We start from the raw sequence: 20,227 nt of genomic DNA, 5'->3' as shown, positions 1-20,227 counted from the left end.
TTTTTTTTTTTGTACTTTTTAGTAGAGACGGGGTTTCACCATATTAACCAGGATGGTCTCGATCTCCTGACCTCGTGATCCGCCCGTCTCGGCCTCCCAAAGTGCTGGGATTACAGGCTTGAGCCACCGCGCCCGGCCTTTTCTTTTCTTTTGTTTTTTTTTTTTTTAAAGAGAGGAAAAGAGGGCAGGGCACAGCGGCTCACGCCTGTAATCCGAGCATTTTGGGAGGTAGAAGCGGGTGGATCACCTGAGGTCAGGAGTTCAAGACCATCCTGGCCAACATGGTGAAACCCCGTCTCTACTAAAAATACCAAAAAATTAGCTGGGCATGGTGGTGGGGGCCCGTAATCCCAGCTACTCGGGGGGCTGAGGCAGGAGAATCACCTGAACCCAGGAGGCAGAGGTTGCGGTGAGCCAAGATCGCGCCACTGCACTCCAGCCTGGGTAACAAGAGCGAAACTCCATCTCAAAAAAGAAAAAGGAGAGAGAGAGAGAAAGAGAAAGACATTAAAAAAAAAAACAACAAAAAAAACCATGCAATACCCCCTGTCTCGCTTCCTCATTCTGGGCTATAAACATCTTTTCGAGCTGCACGGGAATTAGGAGGTTGTCTGTCACGCTCACCGGAAACAAAGGAAGGGGAGTTTCTGAAACCTCCCCCACCAGATAGCCAGCTGAGGTGCGGCTGGCTGGCTTCCTTCACCCCATACAACTCGCTTCTAAATAAACACACTTTCATTGCTGTTTCTAAGCACTCATGCAAATGACTGACAGTCCACAGTCCTGCCTGGCCCTCTTCCTGTTCTTATAAGGGAACATCATGGAGCATCTCTGCTGCAAACCCATCTCACCTTAATTTCGAATCCTCCTGACAGGATCCGGGGGCTTAGGGTTTCAACCTATATATTTTGGGGTGATATAAACCTTCAGACAATAGCAGGAAGTAAGAGCCAGAGGGTACAGGATTTCTTTTGGGGGTGACGGAAGTATCCTAAATGTCCGGGTACAGTGGTTCACGCCTGTCATCCCAGCAAATCTGGGAGGCCGAGGCAGGTGGATCACGTGAGGTCGGGAGTTTGAGACCAGCCCGGGCAACATGGAGAAATCCCGTCTGTCCTACAAATACAAAATTAGCTGGGTGTGATGGCGGGCGCCTGTAATCCCAGCTACTCGGGTAGCTGAGGCAGGGGAATCACTTGAACCCGAGAGGCAGAGGCTGTGGCTAGCTGAGATTGTGCCACTGCACTCCAGCCTGGGTGACAAGAGCAAAACTGTCTCAAAAAAAAAAAGAAAGAAAGAAAGAAAAGAAAAGAAAGAAAAGAAAAGAATAGAAAAGAAAAGAAAAGAAAAGAGAAGAAAAGAAAGGAAAGGAAAGGAAAGGAAAAGAAAAGAAAAGAAAAGAGAAAAGAAAAGAAAAGAAAAGATGCTAAAATAGATTGTGGAGAGGTGTTTGCACAACTCAATGTTCTGAATCCAATGAACTGTAGATGGGTGGATTGCATGCTATAGGAATTCTATCTCTACAAAGCTGTTTTTACCTCTAAAAATAATAATAATAATAATAACAACAATAATAATAATAATAATAAAGGAAAAGAAAAAGGCAGGCTGGGCGCAGTGGCTCACGCCTGTAATCCCAGCAGTTTGGGAGGCTGAGGTGGGCGGATTGCTTGAGGTCAGGAGTTTGAGACCAGCCTGGGCGACATGGTGAAACCCCGTCCCTACAAAAAATACAAAAATTAGCTGGGTGTGGTGGTGGGTGCCTGTCATCCCAGCTACTCTACTCGGGAGGCTGAGGCAGGAGAATTTTGCTTGAACCAGGGAGGCTGAGGTTGTGGTGAACTGAGATCGTGTCACTGCACTCCGACCAGGGCAACAGAGCAAGTCTCCGTCAAAGGGAATGGGAGAGAAGGGAAGGGAGAGGGAAGGGTAAGGGGGAGGGAAAGGGTGGCATGCCTGCCACCATGTAAGATGGAACTTTGCTTCTCCTTTGCCTTCTGCCATGATTGTGAGGCCTCCCCAGCCATGAGGAACTGTGAGTCCATTAAACCTCTTTCCTTTATAAATTACCCAGTCTTGGGAATGTCTTTGTTTGTTTGTTTTGGAGATGGAGTTTCACTCTGTTGCCCAGGCTGGAGTGCAATGGCATGAACTCAGCTCACTGCAACCTCCACCTCCCAGGTTCGAGCGATTCTCTTGCCTCACCCTCCCGAGTAGCTGGGACTACAGGTACCCACCACCACACCAGGCTAATTTTTGTATTTTCAGTAGAGATGGGGTTTCATCATGTTGGCTCTAGGATGGTCTTGAACGCCTGACCTCAGGTGATCCACCTGCCTCAGCCTCCCAGTGTGCTGGGATTACAGGCTTGAGCCACTGCACCCGGCCAGGTACGTTTTTATTAGCAGCGTGAGAACAGACTAATACCGTGGGCCTGCCTGCACCTTAATCTCAGACTCTTCACCTCCAGGACTGGGACATGATGAATTTCTGTTGTTTAAGTACCCCCCGGTATGGAGTCATTGTTTACTGTACCCTCAGGACACTCTAACAAAGGAGGAGACCCTGGACAGGAGACCTCCCCAGCCTGGGAGCCTCTTCTCTTTGCTTGTGTATCTGGTGTGTTGAGCCCTGGACAAAAGAAACAGGAAAAAAGGCAGAGGAGCAGGTGGGCCCCCATATCACCAAAGGCAGAACACTTACCCACCTGGAATTCCAGAAGGATCCACCTGGCCGTGTTGGGTGTTGTCAGGGAGTGACGTGGGACTGACCAGAGGACTCATGTGAAGGAAGTTATAAGGCAGGAAGCCAGGTGTCAATCAGGAAGAAGTCTCAGACCACAGACAGCTAAGAGAATGGTGTCTGGAGTCCCAGAAGGGACTCAGCTAGCCATCTGTAGACGTGGTGTTGAAGGCCAGTGCTTGGTGCCATCAAGAGAATGGAAGGTGTCGACTTAAAATCACGAGATTGGTTGGGCAAGGTGGCTGTGTCTTTCACCCCAGTGCTTTGAGAGGTTGAAGTGGGAGGATGGTTTGAGCCCAGGAGTCAGAGGCTGCAGTGAGCTGTGATCACACCACTGCATTCCAGCCCGGGTGACGGACCGAGATCTCGTTGCTAAAAGGAAAAAAAAAAATGACGAGATGTACACATTTGGAGAGAAGAGCTTGATGTGTACAGCCTAACAGGCTGGGAAATATAGCCTCTGGCAGAGACTAAAAGTAGACATTTCGAAGGAGAAAAGACACAGCCTAACAGGCTGGGAAATGTAGCCTCTGGCAGAGACTAAAAGTAGACGTTTCAAAGGAGAAAAGACACAGCCTAACAGGCTGGGAAATGTAGCCTCTGGCAGAGACTAAAAGTAGACGTTTTGAAGGAGAAAAGACAGAGATGGGAATTTCTGTTGAGTGAGATAACCAAACATACTTGTATTGAACAGGTTACAGGAGGAGCTATGAATTTCAATGAAGGGTGTCCTCACACGTGCATACAGGACAAACATGTGTGTAACAGAAGTTCCATGTTCACTTTGGGGGCAGAGACTTTTAACATTTAATGCATCACATTGAGGCTGTCTATATCAAAAGGTGTTTTCTTTTTTTCTTTTCTTTTTCTTTTTGAGATAGAGTCTCACTCTGTCACCCAGGCTGGAGTGCAGTGGTGTGATCTCGGCTCACCACAACCTCTACCTCCCAGGTTCATGCCATTCTCCTGCCTCAGCCTCCCGAGTAGCTGGGACGACAGGCACCCACCACCATACCCGGCTAAATTTTTTTTTTTTTTCAGCAGAGACAGGGTTTCACCATGTTAGCCAGGATGGTCTCGATCTCCTGACCCCGTGATCCACCCACCTCGGCCTTCCAAAGTGCTGGGATTACAGGCATGAGCCACTGCACCTGGTCTCTTTTCTTTTTCTTTTTGAGACAGAGTCTCACTCTGTTTGCCCAGGCTGGAGTGCAGTGATGTCATCACGGCTCACTGCAACCTCCACCTCCCAGGTTGAAGCAATTCTCCTGCCTCAGCCTACTGAGTAGCTAGGATTACAGGCACACGCCACTGTGCCTGGCTAATTTTTGTGTTTTTAGTAGAGACAGGGTTTTGCCATGGTTGCCAGGCTGGTCTTGAACTCCTGATGCCAAGTGATCCACCCATCTCAGCCTCCTAAAGTGCTGGTATTACAGACATGAGCCACTGAGCCTGGCTGTCAAAATGTTCCAGGACACAGAGGCACTGAGTGTGCAGCCTCTGTCAACCATCCAGAACCAGCCCACTGTCAGAGTCTCTTACCAGGAGAAAGTGGTTGAAATTAATCTCTTGTGCAATGGAAGCTGTAGTTATGGCTGGTGGAGCAGGGGGTCCGTGAGTGAGCGTCTGTGAGTTGGATGAGCTTCATTGGTTTTCATATGGCTCATCTCCAAGCCTGGGCTTGTTCAGCTGCCAGAGAAAAACAAAAAGCTTGTAGCAGTGAGGACACTGGTGGTGTTCCTCGAAGCTACTCTCCCAGAGTAGTGAGCTCTTCGTGCTCTAAGCCAGGTGTAGACAGATAGATGAATAGATATAGCTATTCGATGATTGATAGATATTGAGATAGATGGATGAATAGATTAGATGATAGACTATTGATAGCTAGCTATTGAGATACATAGGTAATACATAGATATAGATGATAGATTGACAGATATTGAGACAGATAGGTGATAGATGATAGATGTATATAGATGATAGATGAGATAGATAGGTAGATAGATGATAGATAGATAGATAGATAGATAGATAGATAGATAGATGATAGTTAGATACATGGAAGATACAATGAATGGATGGATATGTAGATACATAGATGATAGAATAGATGGATGGATGATGGATGGATGGATGAATGAATGGATGGATACATAGATGATAGATATATAGACGGATGGATAGATACATAGATACACAGATGACAGATGTAGATAGATAGAGATATATAGATAGATGGATAGATAGATAGGATAGATACATAGATACATAGATGATAGATAGACAATAGAGAGAGAGAGAGATAGAATAGATGGATGGATGGATAAATACATACAGGATAGACAGATGAATAGATGGATAGATACATACATGATAAATAGATAACAGATACATGATAGATACAATGAATGGATGATACATAGATACATAGATGATATAATAGATGGATGGGTGGATGGATGGATGGATGGATGAATACATACAGGATAGACAGATGGATGAATAGATGGATAGATACACACATGGTAGATAGATAGCTAATAGTTAGATACATGATAGATACAATGAATGGATGGATACATAGATACATAGATGATAGAATAGATGGATGGATGGATGGATGGATGGATACATAGATGGTAGATACGTAGATAGATGGAAGGATAGATACATAGATACATAGATGATAGATAATAGATAGACGGAGATAGATAGATAGATACATACATACATAGAATGGATGGATGGAGAGATAGAAGAGATGGATGGATAGATGGATGGATGATAGATAAATACATACAGGATAGATAGATGGATGAATAGATGGATAGATACATAGATGGTAGCTAGATGGCTAGATAGGTAGATAGATACATAGATGATAGTGAGATAAATAGATGGATGGCTGGATAGGTAGATACATAGATGGATACATAGATAACCAATAGACAGAGTCTCTCATGTGGGGATGACCGATATATGGAGTCTCTCAGCCTCAGCACTGCTCACATTTTGGGGCTGGACAACTCTCTGTGGTGGGACCGTCCCGTGCACTGTAGGGTGTTGAGCAGCATCCCTGGGCTCCACCCACCAGAGGCCAGGAGCTCTTCCACCCCGTTGTGGGTGGAGGATGTGTCTGCTGAGATGTGTCTGCTGCCAAACGTCCCGTGGGGACCGCAATGGCCCCAGTTGAAAACCAGTGGTCAACACTCAGCCTGGTTAATAGCAGCATGAAGGCCACCACCCCAGCAGACTGCCTGCAGCTCTGCCGGCCCCTGGGGGCTTCCCATGGTTTCAGAGACACTCAGCAGTACGGCCAGAACAGCAGAGTCTGTTGTGAGGAATCTTATGTCACCTGACTTAAGCCATTGCTGGATTTCCCCCCAAACCCTCAGGGTGTCAGGGGGCAGGGGCATCGTGAAGAGAGGCCATCAGGCACACGCCGTACGGGGTGGAAGAGGTGAGGGTGGCGGCAGGGAGGTCTCCCACCTGGTCCCGCCCGGCTGCAAAGACTGGGGTGTGTGTCGAGTGCCAGACGGGGCTGGCTTCATTCAGGCACGCCTTTCCACGTTATCAGCCGTGGCTCTGACCACGGCTATGCCATGACCTAATAACTAACCTCAATTTCCTCTTCTGTCAAGTAAGAAAAACCCTTACTTTCCCTCCCCTCACCACAGGGCTGCTATACCCACACACCGGCTCAAGCGCACTAGGAAGCTCCTCATGAAGGAGGCATGCGAAGTCAGGTGCGGGGGGTGGTGGGGGGAATCGCAGAATCGCGTCACTCACAGGAGGGACCGGCACGTGGGGACTCCGCCGGGTGCTGTGACCGGGGACCGTCACGGCCCTGAGCCTCGGCTTAGCGATCCACACAACAGGTACATCGCCAGCACTGCAGGGATTCAGGAGCTACCCCAGCTCCGAACCACCGTCGGTGGTCACCTGGGATATGAGTGACAGCTTTTCTGCATGGGTGATGATTTTCGGCTAGGAAGGCTTGGGTGGGGTCCTGGCCTGTCTCCCAGGACAAGTCATCCAACGAGAGATGAGGTTGATTTTTTTCCAGGACTCACGAGGTAGCAGGTGCGAACTGCCAGGTGTTCAAGGACAACGTGCAATGGCAGGTCCCATCTCGTCCGGTGAAATCCAGGGGATTTCATCTTGGACACACACAGACAGCAAGCCAGGATAGCTGCCCTGATCATGCCTCTGATCTTAGATCTTCCTTGCTTGGTTCAGAGGCGGCGGGGGGGTTGCACGTACAGAAGGGCTCCAGGAGCCTTTTGCAAATAGCAGAGCATGGAATCTTTGGACGGGGGACCACAGAATCAATGTCGCTTCCAACTAAATTGCATCTTAATTTTAGTCAAGGGGACTCCTATGACCCATCCGTGGCCTACAGAAATGACAGTAGCCAGGCCGGGCGCGGTGGCTCAAGCCTGTAATCCCAGCACTTTGGGAGGCCGAGATGGGCGGATCACGAGGTCAGGAGATCGAGACCATCCTGGTGAACACAGTAAAACCCGCCTCTACTAAGAAATACAAAAAATAGCCGGGCGAGATGGCGGGCGCCTGTAGTCCCAGCTACTCGGGAGGCTGAGGCAGGAGAATGGCATGAACCCGGGAGGCGGAGCTTGCAGTGAGCTGAGATCCGGCCACTGCACTCCAGCCTGGGCTACAGAGCGAGACTCCGTCTCAAAAACAAAAAAAACAAAAACAAAAAAAAGAAATGACAGTAGCCAGAAAGTGGCCGGGCACGGTAGCTCACGCCTGTCATCTCAGCACTTTGGGAGGCGGAGGCGGGCGGATCACGAGGTCAGGAGATCGAGACCATCCTGGCTAACCCGGTGAAACCGCATCTCTACTAAAAATACAAAAAATCAGCCGCTGTGGTGGCAGGTGCCTGTAGTCCCAGCTACTCGGGAGGCTGAGGCAGGAGAATGGCGGGAACCCGGGAGGCGGAGGTTGCAGTGAACCGAGATTGTGCCACCGCACTCCAGCCTGGGCGACAGAGCGAGACTCCGTCTCAAAAAAAAAAAAAGTGGCCAGAAAGTAACAAACATCCAAACGTTCAGGGTCCCTCTGAGTCACCGAGCTCATGGTGATGTCGTCAAGATTTTTCTCCACGTGGCAGACACATCTTTACATCCAAACACCTCTCCCTCCTCTGCCTTCTTTCTTTCCTGGACTCCTGACACCCCCAGCTCAGGGCTGAAAAGAAGGCAATATCTCAACGGAAGGGAAAGAGAGGCGGTCATCTCCCAGAAGAGACATCTCCATCTATAGCCTGGTAGGCCACACCAGCTCTCTCTAGGAGACAGTTCTCTCTCTCTGTCTTCTTTTGTCTGCCTAATTAGCCTCCTGGCTCATCTTAGAAGGGAAAGGGCACAGAGGAGCATGGTTTAAGAAGGAAATTAAGGCATGGTGGCTCACACCTGTAATCGCAGCACTTTGGAAGCCTCAAGCTGGTGGGTCATCCAAGGTCAGGAGTTCGAGACCAGCCTGGCCAACATGCTGAAACCCCCGTCTCTGCTAAAAATACAAAAATTAGCTGGACGTGGTGGCGGGCACCTGTAGTCCCACCTAATCAGGAGGCTGAGGCAGGAGAATCACTTGAACCCGGGAGGTGGAGCTTGCAGTGAGCCAAGACTGTGCCACTGCACTCCAGCCTGGGTGACAGAGCGAGACCCTGTCTCAAAAAAAAAAAAAAAAAGGAAATTAAGATGCTTTGTTCAATGTAAACAAAGGTATTCTTTTGTTACAAGGTTTAGAAATGGGAAATGATTTTTTTAAATGCAGTACTCCAGGAATTTTACACAGAGCTAGAAATGGAAGAATTATTCTATTTGCAAATCCTCCTCTTGGATTTTTTGTTTTTTGTGTTTTTCTGTTTGTTTGTTTTTGAGACGGAATCTTTTGCTCTGTCGCCCAGGCTAGAGTGCAATGGCGCAATCTCGGCTCACTGCAATCTCTGCCTCCCGGTTTCAATCGATTCTCCTGCCTCAGCCTCCTGAGTAGCTCGGACTACAGGCACCTGCCACCACACCCGGCTAAGTTTTGTATTTTTAGTAGAGATGGGGGTTCACCATGTTGGCCGGGCTTGTCTCCAACTCCTGACCTCAGGTGATCCTCCCACCTCGGCTTCCTACAAGGCTTTTTGTAGCGTCCTAAGCTAGTGGATAATATTCTGAAATTGTTGGCGAGACACCAAGCTTTATCGTCAGTTCTCTGCAGACCTTCATCCAACGCCTCTGTGTGAGGTGGTTTCATTTTTCAGGCCTGTCCTTGCTGGACATGAGGAAACTCATTCAATGGACACTCTCTGTGGTCCTTAAGACACCAAGGCCAACGGAAAGGCCGGTGACGAGGCCCGCTGCGGCTTCCTTCTCGGAAAGATAAAGATCTGCTCTCCACAGTCCCATCCGTTTTTGCGATGGGCAAGCGGCCAGAGTAGTAGCAGGTCACACACAGAAACCCAGCCCAGCTCTTCTGAGACGCCCTGACTCACGTTTCCAATTCGAGGTTCAGCATGAGATTTTCGTGTGTTTTTTTTTTTTTTTTTTTTTTTTTTTGAGACGGAGTCTCGCTGTCATCCAGGCTGGAGTGCAGTGGCATGATCTCGGTTCACTGCAACCTCCGCCTCCCAGGTTCACGCCATCCTCCTGCCTCAGCCTCCAGAGTAGCTGGGACAACAGGCACCTGCCACCACACTCGGCTAATTTTTTGTATTTTTTAGTAGAGACGGGGTTTCACCGTGTTAGCCAGGCTGGTCTCGATCTCCTGACCTCGTGATCCGCCTGCTTCGGCCTCCCAAAGTGCTGGGATGACAGGCGTGAGCCACCGCGCCCGGACCGAGCGTGAGATTTTCTGTCTGCCGAAGCACTAAGCCCTCAACAGCCTCCAGCCCAGCGTATGCAGACACGCAGGGATTTTGCACTTGGGGAGGTTTTAAGCAGCTCATTCCATAGGGATCCGATCGAATAACGAGACACCCAGTCACAGAGGCACTGGGTCGAGGTGTGGACGTGACGGAATCAGGGATTTAGACACGGGACTGTGACATGGGCGGAGCTGTGTCTCCTTTAAATTCATGGATGAGAATCCTAATGCCCAGGACCTTCAAATGCGACTGCCTTTCCACGTAGACTCTTTGAAGAGGTGTTTGAGGTTCAACGAGTCTATGGGTGGGTCCTGATCCAATAGGGCTGGCCTCTTTATGAGAAGGGATTAGGACACAGACACACACAGAGGGATGACCACATAAGGACAAAGGGGGAAGATGGAGTCTCCACGCCCAGGAGAGAGGCCTCAGGAGGAACCAGCCCTGCCCACACCTGGGTCTCAGATTTCCAGCCTCCAGGACTGTGGGAGAATCAATGTCTGTTGTTGATAACCCCCCAGTCTATGATGTTCTGTGATAGCAGCCTGAGATGGACTAAGACACCTCATAAGAAGAGGAGATGGGGACACAGACACACACAGAGGGACGACCCTGTGAGGACACAGGGAGAAGACGGCGTCTCCAAGCCCAAGACAGAGGCCTCAGGAGGAACCAGCCCTGCCCACACCTTCATCTCAGACCTCCAGTCTCCAGGACTGTGGGAGAATCAATGTCTTTTGTTTCTAAGCCACCCAGTCTATGGTATTCTGTGATAGCAGCCTGAGATGGACTAAGACATCTCATAAGAAGAGGAGATGGGGACACAGACACACACAGAGGGACGACCCTGTGAGGACACAGGGAGAAGACGGCGTCTCCAAGCCCAGGAGAGAGGCCTCAGGAGGAACCAGCCCTGCCCACACCTGGATCTCAGACCTCCAGCCTCCAGGATTGTGGGAGAATCAATGTCTGTTGTTTAAGCTGCCTTGTCTGTGGGACTTTGTTACGGAAGCCCAAGATAACTAACACAGACTGCATAGGTTTCTACACAGCATTAAGATATGACACCTGCCAGGTGCGGTGGCTCACACCTGTAATCCCAGCACTTTGAGAGGCCGAGGCGGGTGGATCACCAGGTCAGGAGTTCAAGACCAACCTGACCTACATAGTAAAACTCCGTTTCTATTAAAAATACAAAAAACTAGCCGGGCGATGTGGCGGGCGCCTGTAGTCCCAGCTACTCGGGAGGCTGAGGCAGGAGAATGATGTGAATCCAGGAGGTGGAGCTTGTAGTGAGCAGAGATCCGGCCACTGCACTCCAGCCTGGGCGACAGAGCGAGACTCTGTCTCAAAAAACAAAACAAAACAAAACAAATGATAGCATTTATTGCAGTTCTCTTCTCTAGTCTTCCGGCTCTCTTAAATGGCGACCTGATCTTCTAATCGTAATCCTAATCTTCTGTCTGTCAGAAATAGCAACCAGCTCCCACAAAATACAGAGCAAACCCATTGCCCAGTGAGGGACCTCTTCTGTCTACACCTTCCCTGGCTTCTGTCGTTAGACATGGCCTAGAGATGCTGGTCAGTATGATACGCGTTGTATCCATACTCGCTTTTAGCCGCTGACTTGTCTGGAACAGGTGGACGAGGGAAAGCTGTGAATTCTGATTGTCAGCCCAGCACAATGACGGAAATACAGGTTCAGCTCATCACCCTGCTTCTTCTCCCAGCCTTGTCAAAAAAACTCTGAGATCTGGGCTGGAGACACCTATTTTTTTCCAAGCTGATAGATGGTTTTTTTCGTTTTTTTGTTTTTTTGGAGATGGAGTTTTGCTCTGGTTGCCCAGGCTGGAATGCAGTGGTGTGATCTCGGCTCACTGCAACCTTCGCCTCCTGGGTTCAAGTGATTCTCCTGCCTCAGCCTCCCGAGTAGCTGGGATGACAGGTGCACGCCACCATTCCCAGATAATTTTTTTTTTTTTTTTTTTGGAGACGGAGTCTTGCTCTGTCTCCCAGGCTGGAGTGCAGTGATGCAATCTCAGCTCATCGCAAGCTCCGCCTCCTGGGTCCACACCATTCTCCCGCCTCAGCCTCCCGAGTAGCTGGGATTACAGGCACCCACCACCACGCCCAGTTAATTGTTTTGTATTTTTAGTAGACATGGGGTTTCACCGTGTTCACCAGAATGGTCTTGATCTCTTGACGTCACGATCCGCCCGCCTTGGCCTCCCAAAGTCCTGGGATGACAGTCGTGAGCCACCGCGCCCGGCCTCATTTTGTATTTTTAGTAGAGACACGGTTTCATCATCTTGGCCGGGCTGGTCTCAAACTCCTGACCTCAAGTGATCCACCCGCCTCAGCCTCTGAAAATGCTGGGATGACAGGTGTGAGCCATGGTGCCCGGCTGGATCAGTGTTGACCACAGAAAACATTTCAGCAGAAGAAAGCTTCCAGCACGTGGGATCCTTATGGTACCAGGAAGTGAAACCCATGTTTAAATTTCAACACACGTACTGTTGGGCTGTCATGAGATGGATAGGGTCACCCCTCAAAGGCTTTCAAATCCAGGTCTACATGACAACAGGAGGCAATCGAATTGGAAATAGGACCCTCCAGGAGGGCAAAGAAGGATGTGGAATTCCCGAATGTTTAAAGACAGTTCCTTTAGAGGTTAGTTAAGTGGATGATCGCCTGTATAACACCAACATTAGCAGAGTCTATTCAGTTCCTCCAGAACAGTGACAAAGCAGTTGTGTTTTTTTTTGTTTGGTTTGGTTTTGTTTGAGACTGAGTCTCTGCCGCCCAGGCTGGAGTGCGGTGGCGCAATCTCGGCTCACTGCAACCTCCGCCTCCCGGGTTCAAGCGATTCTCCTGCATCAGCCTCCCGAGTAGCTGGGATTACACATATGCGCCACCATGCCCCGTTAATTGTTGTATTTTTAGTAGAGACGGGGTTTCACCATGTTGGCCAGGCTGGTCTCGAACTCCTGACCTCAGGGGATCCACCCGCCTCGGCCTCCCAGAGTGCTGGGATGACAGGTGTGAGCCACCGTGCCCGGCTGGCAGTTTTTTTGTTTTGTTTTGTTTTTTGTTTGTTTGTTTTTCAGATGGAGTGTCACTTTGTTGCCCAGGCTGGAGTGCAATGGCACAATCTCGTCTCACTGCAGCCTCCACCTCCCAGGTTGAAACGATTCTCCTGCCTCAGCCTCCCGAATAGTGGGGACTACAGGCGCCCACCACGACGCCCGGCTAATTTTTGTATTTTTAGTAGAGACGGGGTTTCACCATGTTGGTCAGGCTGGTCGCGAACTCCTGACCTCAGGTGATCCACCCGCCTCAGCCTCCCAAACTGCTGGGATGACAGGCGTGAACCACTGCACCCGGCTGGCAGTTTTTTGTTTGTTTGTTTGTTTTTCAGATGGAGTGTCACTTTGTCACCCAGGCTGGAGTGCAATGGCACAATCTCATCTCACTGCAGCCCCTACCTCCCAGGTTCAAGCGATTCTCCTGCCTCAGCCTCCCGAGTAGTGGAGACTACAGGTGCGTGCCACCACGCCCGGCTAATTTTTGTATTTTTAGCAGAGACGGGGTTTCACCATCTTGGCCAGTCTGGTCTCGAACTCCTGACCTCAGGTGATCCACCCGCCTCGGCCTCCCAAACTGCTGGGATGACAGGCGTGAACCGCTGCGCCCGGCTGGCAGTTGTGTTTTTAAATAACAATGCTCCTGGCACGTCACAAAGTGCCTGCATCTTTCAAATTTTAAAATGTTGGGTAGCAACGTTAAAATTATTGCAGGGGTGCAGAGACAAAGCCATTTCCGTGAGTCCCCCGAGGCAGACACCAAAAAATGTCACAAAGTGGGGACTTCAACAACAGGAGTTTTTACTTTCTCACAGTTCCGGGGGCCAGAAGTCTGAGACCAAAATGTCTCAGGGAGCTCTAGGGGAGGCTCCTTCCTGCCTCTCCCAGCTCCTGGGGGCTCCAGGCATCCCTGGGCTTGTGGCCGCATCACTCCAGTCTCTGCCTCCGTCTCCACGTGGCCTCCTCCTCTGGGTCTGTGTCTCCTCTTCTGTCTCTTACAAGGACACCTGTCATTCCATTTAGGGCCCAGCCTAATCCAGGATGATGTCATCTCCAGATCCTTAACTTATTAAATCTGCAAAGTTCTTTATTTCCAAATAATATCCCATTCCAGATTCTGAGCTCGAGGATATGGACATATCTTTCCGGGATCCACTGTTCAACCCATTACAATTGTACCCAGTTTCCTCTGGAGGCTCTAGGGGAGGATCCTTCCTGCCTCTCCCAGCTCCTGGGGGCTCCAGGCATCCCTGGGCTTGTGGCCACATCACTCCAGTCTCTGCCTCCGTCTCCATGTGGCCTCCTCCTCTGTGTCTGTGTCTCCTCTTCTGTCTCTTAGAAGGACACCTGTCATTGTGTTTAAGGCCCAGCCAGATAACACAGGATTATTTTCTCTCAAGATCCACAACTTAATTAATCTGCAAAGACCTTCTTTTCCAAAGGATGCCCCATCCCCAAATAGCAGGGCTCGGGACGTGGAGCTATCTCTAGGGGCCGCCATCCAACGCAACACGGGAGGCCCTCGATTGGGGTTTGCAGGTGGGGAAGGCTGCTGAGAGTAGGGACAGGGGCGGCTCACGTGGCAGCCAGCACCGAGCTCTTCAGCAAGGCGTGTTGCAGGGAGGCAAACAGGGTCCCCAGAGAGTGAGCAGAAAGAGGAACCCGAACCCGGAGCAGGGCCCTGGCCCTGACTGAGTGCCACCAACACTCTGTGTTCGAAGTGGGGGAGAGAAGGGAGGAGGTTTGGCTTCCCTCCAAGAGGACGTGACCAAAACAGAGATAAGCAAATCCATTTTCTTGCTCGTTTATCTTCAGTGATGTGATCCCACTCATCATAAACCTAGACAGGACTTTATTTCCAAACAGAAAAACGAGGCCGGGCACGGTGGCTCGTGTCTGTCATCCCAGCACTTTGAGAGGCTGAGGCAGGTGGATCACTTGAGGTCAGGAGTTCAAGACCAGCCTGGCCAACAGGGTAAAATCCTGTGTCTACTAATAATACAAAAATTAGCCGGGTGTAGTGGCACATGCCTGTAGTCCCAGCTATTTGAGAGGCTGAGGCAAGAGAATCGTTTGAACCCAGGAGGCAGGGGTTGCAGCGAGCCAAGATCGTACCACTGCACTCCCACCCGAGTGACAGAGCGAGACCTCGTCTCAAAAAAAAAATACTAATAAATAAAAATGAAAACTGGCTGGGCGTAGTGCGTCACGCCTGTCATCTCAGCAGTTTGGGAGGCCGAGGTGGGTGGATCACGAGGTCAGGAGATCGAGACCACCCTGGCTAACATGGTGAAACCCCATCTCCACTGAAAATACAAAAAGTTAGCTGGGTGTGGCGGCACATGCCTGTCATCCCAGGTACTCGGGAGGCTGAGGCAGGAGAATCACTTGAACCCGGGAGGCAGAGGTTGCAGTGAGCCGAGATTGCGCCGTTGCACTGCAGCCTGGGTGACAAAGCGAGACTCCATCTCAAAAAATAACAATAATAATAAATAAAAATGAAAACTAAGACTGGGCAACATAGTGAGACCCCCCCCATCTCTCCAAAAGTCAAAGATTAGCCAGCTGTGGTGGCATGCACCTGTAGTCCCAGCTGCTCAGGAGGCTGAGGTGGGAGGATCGGTTCACGCCAGGAGGTTGAGGCTGCCGTGAGCTATAATGTCACCACTGCACTCCAGCCTGGGCAACAGAGCAAAACCTCGTCTCTCCATAAATAAATACATCAGAACGAAAATGGAAGTGAAAACGCATCAGAAAGTCAAACACAGGTCAAAAGTCTGCAAAGCACCATCACAGGGATGCACGGAGAGCTTCCCGGGGGCTGACATTTACGTCCCTTGGAGTCAGACCGAAAAGACTCAGACTGAAGCCTGGACGTGGTGTCTGAGAAGACGCAGCCACCTCCTTCTAAGACGTAGTTCAGAAGAGGTCCCTGGGACTCTCCGGCCAGCTCCGTGAGCTTTGGAAGATGGGCGTAGAGACAGCCTCGGGAAGGAAGACGCTGGATAGGAGCCCTGTGGTAAAGCTAAAAGGTCAGGCTTAAAAATCCCCACGTCTCCCAGGACAGAACCGAGACAGTCAGGTCACCCTGGGCCAGATAGGCGGCCCCATGGGTGCTGCTGGGGGCTCTCCTGGTTTTAGCACCCAAAATCCTGCATCCACAGAAGCCCATTGCTTGTCACAAACAGGGCCGGGGGTGGTGGCAGCTCAGAGAAAGGGGCCTCTGTCGACTTCTGAAGAATTAACATGGCCGGGCGCGGGGCCTCAAGCCTGTCATCCCAGCGCTTTGGGAGGGCACGGTGGGCGGATCACCTGAGGTCAGGAGTTTGAGACCAGCCTGGCCAACATAGTGCAACCCCATCTCTACTAAAAACACAAAAACTAACCGGGCATGATGGCCCGCACCTGTCATCCCAGCTACTCGGGAGGCTGAGGCAGGAGAATCGCCTGAACCTGAGAGGTGGAGGTTGCAGTGAGCCACTGCCCTCCAGCCTGGGCGACAAGAGCGAGACTCCATCTCAGAAAACAACAGAGGGCTGGGCGCAGTGGCTCACACCTGTAATCCCAGCACTTTGGGGAGGCCGAGGAGGGCAGATCACGAGATCAGGAGTTTGAGACCAGCCTGAGCAACACGGTGAAACCCCATCTCTACTAAAAACACAAAAATTAGCCAGACGTCGTGGTGCGTGCCTGTAATCCCAGCTACTCGGGAGGCTGAGGCAGGAGAATTGCTTGAACACGGGAGGTTGCGGTGAACCAAGATCGTGCCATTGCACTACAGCCTGGGCGACAAGAGGAAAACTCCATCTGAAAAAAAAAAAAAAAAAAAACAGAGTTGGCTGTTGTGCGTCTGGTGGGTGTTGGGAGGTCACCTCTGGGGGCTATCACCAAGACGGGCTGACCCTCCTTCATAGTTTTCTAACACTGTGGGTGCTGTTCAAAGTTCAGCAGCAGCTTCAGTCTCCAGGTCAAAGCAGGAATCAGGATGGAAGGAGCAGTTGGTCTTTATTTTTATCCTTCGTGCTATCTGTGTCTGCCGGCTGGCATCCAGCAGGGTTGCTGCGTATCCGTCTCTGCTTCTTACCTCCTCGGCCCCGCTGCCTGGGTTCAGCTGCCACCAAACCAAATACTCACAGCTTCCTGGACGGCCAGGACCCCCTAAGCTGCCTGTCTGACGTCCACAGGCCTCCAAGCCCGCCCCAACACGCCCCTCGCCGTCCCACTTCCCCCAAACCAACCATCGCTCACCAGCCTGTGTGCTACCTCACTCCACACCTCAGCAAGTCCGGTACCTTCTTGGAGATGCCAGCCATAATGACAAACAGAAAGACCCATATTTCCTTGTCAGCATACTATTTATTTATTTATTTATTTATTCATTTATTTTGAAACAGGGTTTACTCTTGTCACCCAGGCTGGGGTGCGGTGGTGCGATCTCGGCTCACTGCAACCTCCCTCTCCCGGGTTCAAGCGATTCTCCTGCCTCAGCCTCCCGAGGAGCTGGGATGACAGGCACCCGCCACCACGCCCGGCACATTTTTGTATTTTTAGTAGAGACGAGGTTTCGCCATCTTGGCCAGGCTGGTCTCGAACTCCTGACCTCAGGTGATCCACCCGCCTCGGCCGCCCAAAATGCTGGGATGACAGGCGTGAGCCACTGAGCCCAGCCTACACTCCAGCTTGGGTCACAAAGTGAGACTTTGTCATGAAAACAAAAAGAAAAAACCCTAATTAACATGCTATTTTTTTTTTTAAACATTGCTCTGTCTCTGCGATGTTTGAGTTTCTTTTTTTGTTTTGTTTTGTTTTGTTTTTCTTTCTTTTTTTTTTTTTTTTGAGATGGAGTCTCACTCTGTTTCCCAGGCTGGAGTGCAGTGGTGCGATCTCGGTTCTCTGCAACCTCCGCCTCCCGGGTTCAAGTGATTCTCCTGCTTCAGCCTCCCGAGTAGCTGGGATTACAGGCACCTGCCACCACGCCTGGCTAATTTTTGTGTTTTAAGTAGAGACGGGGTTTCACCATATTGATCAGACTGGTCTTGAACTCCTGACCTCAAGTGATCCACCCACCTCAGCCTTCCAAAGTGCTGGGATTTCAATCGTGAGCCACCGCGCCCGGCCTGATGTTTGCGTTTCTATCCATGCTGGTTGGCTAGTGGAGTGACTGAGTTCCTAAAACACTAATATTAAAAATACTCGGCCAGGTGCAGTGGCTCACGCCTGTAATCTCAGCACTTTGGAAGGCCGAGGCGGGTGGATCATGATGTTAAGAGATCAAGACCATCCTGGCCAACATGGTGAAACCCCGTCTCTACTAAAAATACAAAAAGTAGCTGGGCGTGGCGGCGGGCGCCTGTAGTCCCAGCTACGTGGGAGGCTGAGACAGAATTGTTTGAACCAGGGATGCGGAGATTGCAGTGAGCCGAGATTGTGCCACTGCACTCCAGCCTGGGCAACAGAGCGAGACTCTGTCTCAAAAGGAAAGAAAGAAGGAAAGAAAGAAAGAAAGAAAGAAGGAAGGAAAGAAGGAAAGAAGGGAGGGAGGGAGGGAGGGAAAGAGGGAGAGGAAGGAAGGAAGGAAAGAAGGAAGGAAGGAAGGAAACGAAGGAAGGAAGGAGAGAAAGAAAGAAAGTGAAAGAAAGAAAAAGAAAGAAGGAAGGAGGGAAGGACAGAAGGAAGGAGAGAAAGAAAGAGAAAGAAAGTGAAAGAAAAAGAAAGAAGGAAGGAAGGAAAGAAAGAGAAAGAAAGAAAAAGAAAGAAAGAAGGAAGGAAGGAAGGAAAGGAAGGAAGGAAAGGAAGGAAGGAAGGAAAGGAAGGAAGGAAGGAAGGAGAGAAAGAGAAAGAAAGACGAGAAAGAAAGAGAGAAAGAAAGAGAAATGAAGGAAGGAAAGGAAGGAAGGAGAGACAGAAAGAGAGAGAAAGAAAGAGAGAAAGAAAGAGAAATGAAGGAAGCAAAGAAACGAAGGAAGGAGAGACAGAAAGAGAGAGAAAGAAAGAAGGAAGGAAGGAGAGAGAGAAAGAAAGAAAGAGAGAGAAAGAAAGAAAGAAATGAAGGAAGGAAGGAAAGAAAGGAAAGAAGGAGAGAAAGAAAGAAAGGAAAGAAAGAAGAGAATAAAAGAGAGAAAGAGAGAGAGAGAAAGAAAGAAGGAAGGAAGGAGAGAGAGAAAGAAAGAAAGAGAGAGAAAGAAAGAAATGAAGGAAGGAAGGAAAGAAAGGAAAGAAGGAGAGAAAGAAAGAAAGGAAAGAAAGAAGAGAATAAAAGAAAGAAAGAGAGAGAAAGAAAGAAAGAAGGAAGGAAGGAGAGAGAGAAAGAAAGAAAGAGAGAGAAAGAAAGAAAGAAATGAAGGAAGGAAGGAAAGAAAGGAAAGAAGGAGAGAAAGAAAGAAAGGAAAGAAAGAAGAGAATAAAAGAAAGAAAGAGAGAGAAAGAAAGAGAAAGAAAGAAAGGAAGGAAGGAAGGAAGGAGAGAAAGAAGGAAGGAAGGAAGGAAGGAAGGAAGGAAGGAAGGAAGGAAGGAGAGAAAGAAGGAAGGAAGGAAGGAAGGAAGGAAGGAAAGAAGGAAGGAAGGAAGGAAGGAAGGAAGGAGAGAAGGAAGGAAGGAAGGAAGGAAGGAAGGAAGGAAGGAAGGAAGGAAGGAAGGAAGGGAGGAGAGTCACGGGAAGCCGTGTTGAACATGACCCCATGTCCTAGTTATCTGCGAATGACTGGTCCGTCTGAAGTGGTGGCTGCCTGAATGCTTTAAGGGGACACCAGTCTCCTTCCCAGAAGTTGCTTCCTGTGAACTGAGCAGAGACAGAGAAACCGTGTGTAAGGGCAGAGGGCGGAATCCCAGGGAGCCGCACCCGGGAGGGCTGTGGCTGTGTGCCTTCTCAGGTGGCTCCCCAACCCCAAGGCGGGGCACCACGGTTAACAACCATTTCCCACCCTGTAACGCACTGTCTCTACTGAGAAGCCAGGCCGGGGAGCGTGACTCCCGACGGCGATGGCCTCGCGATGGTCTTCGGAATTCGACAGCAGGGACAAGCCAGTGGCACCCACGTTCACTTCCATTCGGCCCAGGTTTCTGCAGCTTCCCCGACGTTTGTCTTCTCCCACCTGCTTCAGAGTAAAGGGGCAGTGAGTTCGGCCACCATAATAAAACACGGCAGACTGGGTGGTTAGAAACAACGGACATTGATTCTCCCACAGTCCTGGAGGCTGGAAGTCTGAGATCCAGGTGTGGGCAGGGCTGGTTCCTCCTGAGGCCTCTCTCCTGGGCTTGGAGACGCCGTCTTCTCCCTGTGTCCTCACAGGGTCAACCCTCTGTGTGTGTCTGTGTCCCCATCTCCTCTTCTTATGGGATATCTTAGTCCATCTCGGGCTGCTATCACAGAATACCAGAGACTGGGTGGCTTAGAAACAACAGATATTGATTCTCCCACAGTCCTGGGGGCTGGAGGTCTGAGATCCAGGTGTGGGCAGGGCTGTTCCTCCTGAGGCCTCTCTCCTGGGCTTGGAGACGCCGTCTTCTCCCTGTGTCCTCACAGGCT

General features: G+C 50.2%; 1 protein-coding gene across 1 annotated transcript in view; it reads left to right on the top strand.

The window, feature by feature from the left end:
- P2RY8 (P2Y receptor family member 8) overlaps positions 1-20,227 on the top strand; it is a 66,225-nt gene that overhangs the window by 16,633 nt on the left and 29,365 nt on the right. The gene's annotated exons all lie outside the window — the stretch shown is intronic.

Source organism: Theropithecus gelada, chromosome X (genome assembly GCF_003255815.1).
Source record: "Theropithecus gelada isolate Dixy chromosome X, Tgel_1.0, whole genome shotgun sequence".
NCBI lineage: Eukaryota > Metazoa > Chordata > Mammalia > Primates > Cercopithecidae > Theropithecus > Theropithecus gelada.
Note: the sequence above shows the minus strand (reverse complement) of the source record. Positions and strands in the feature narration are given on the sequence as shown.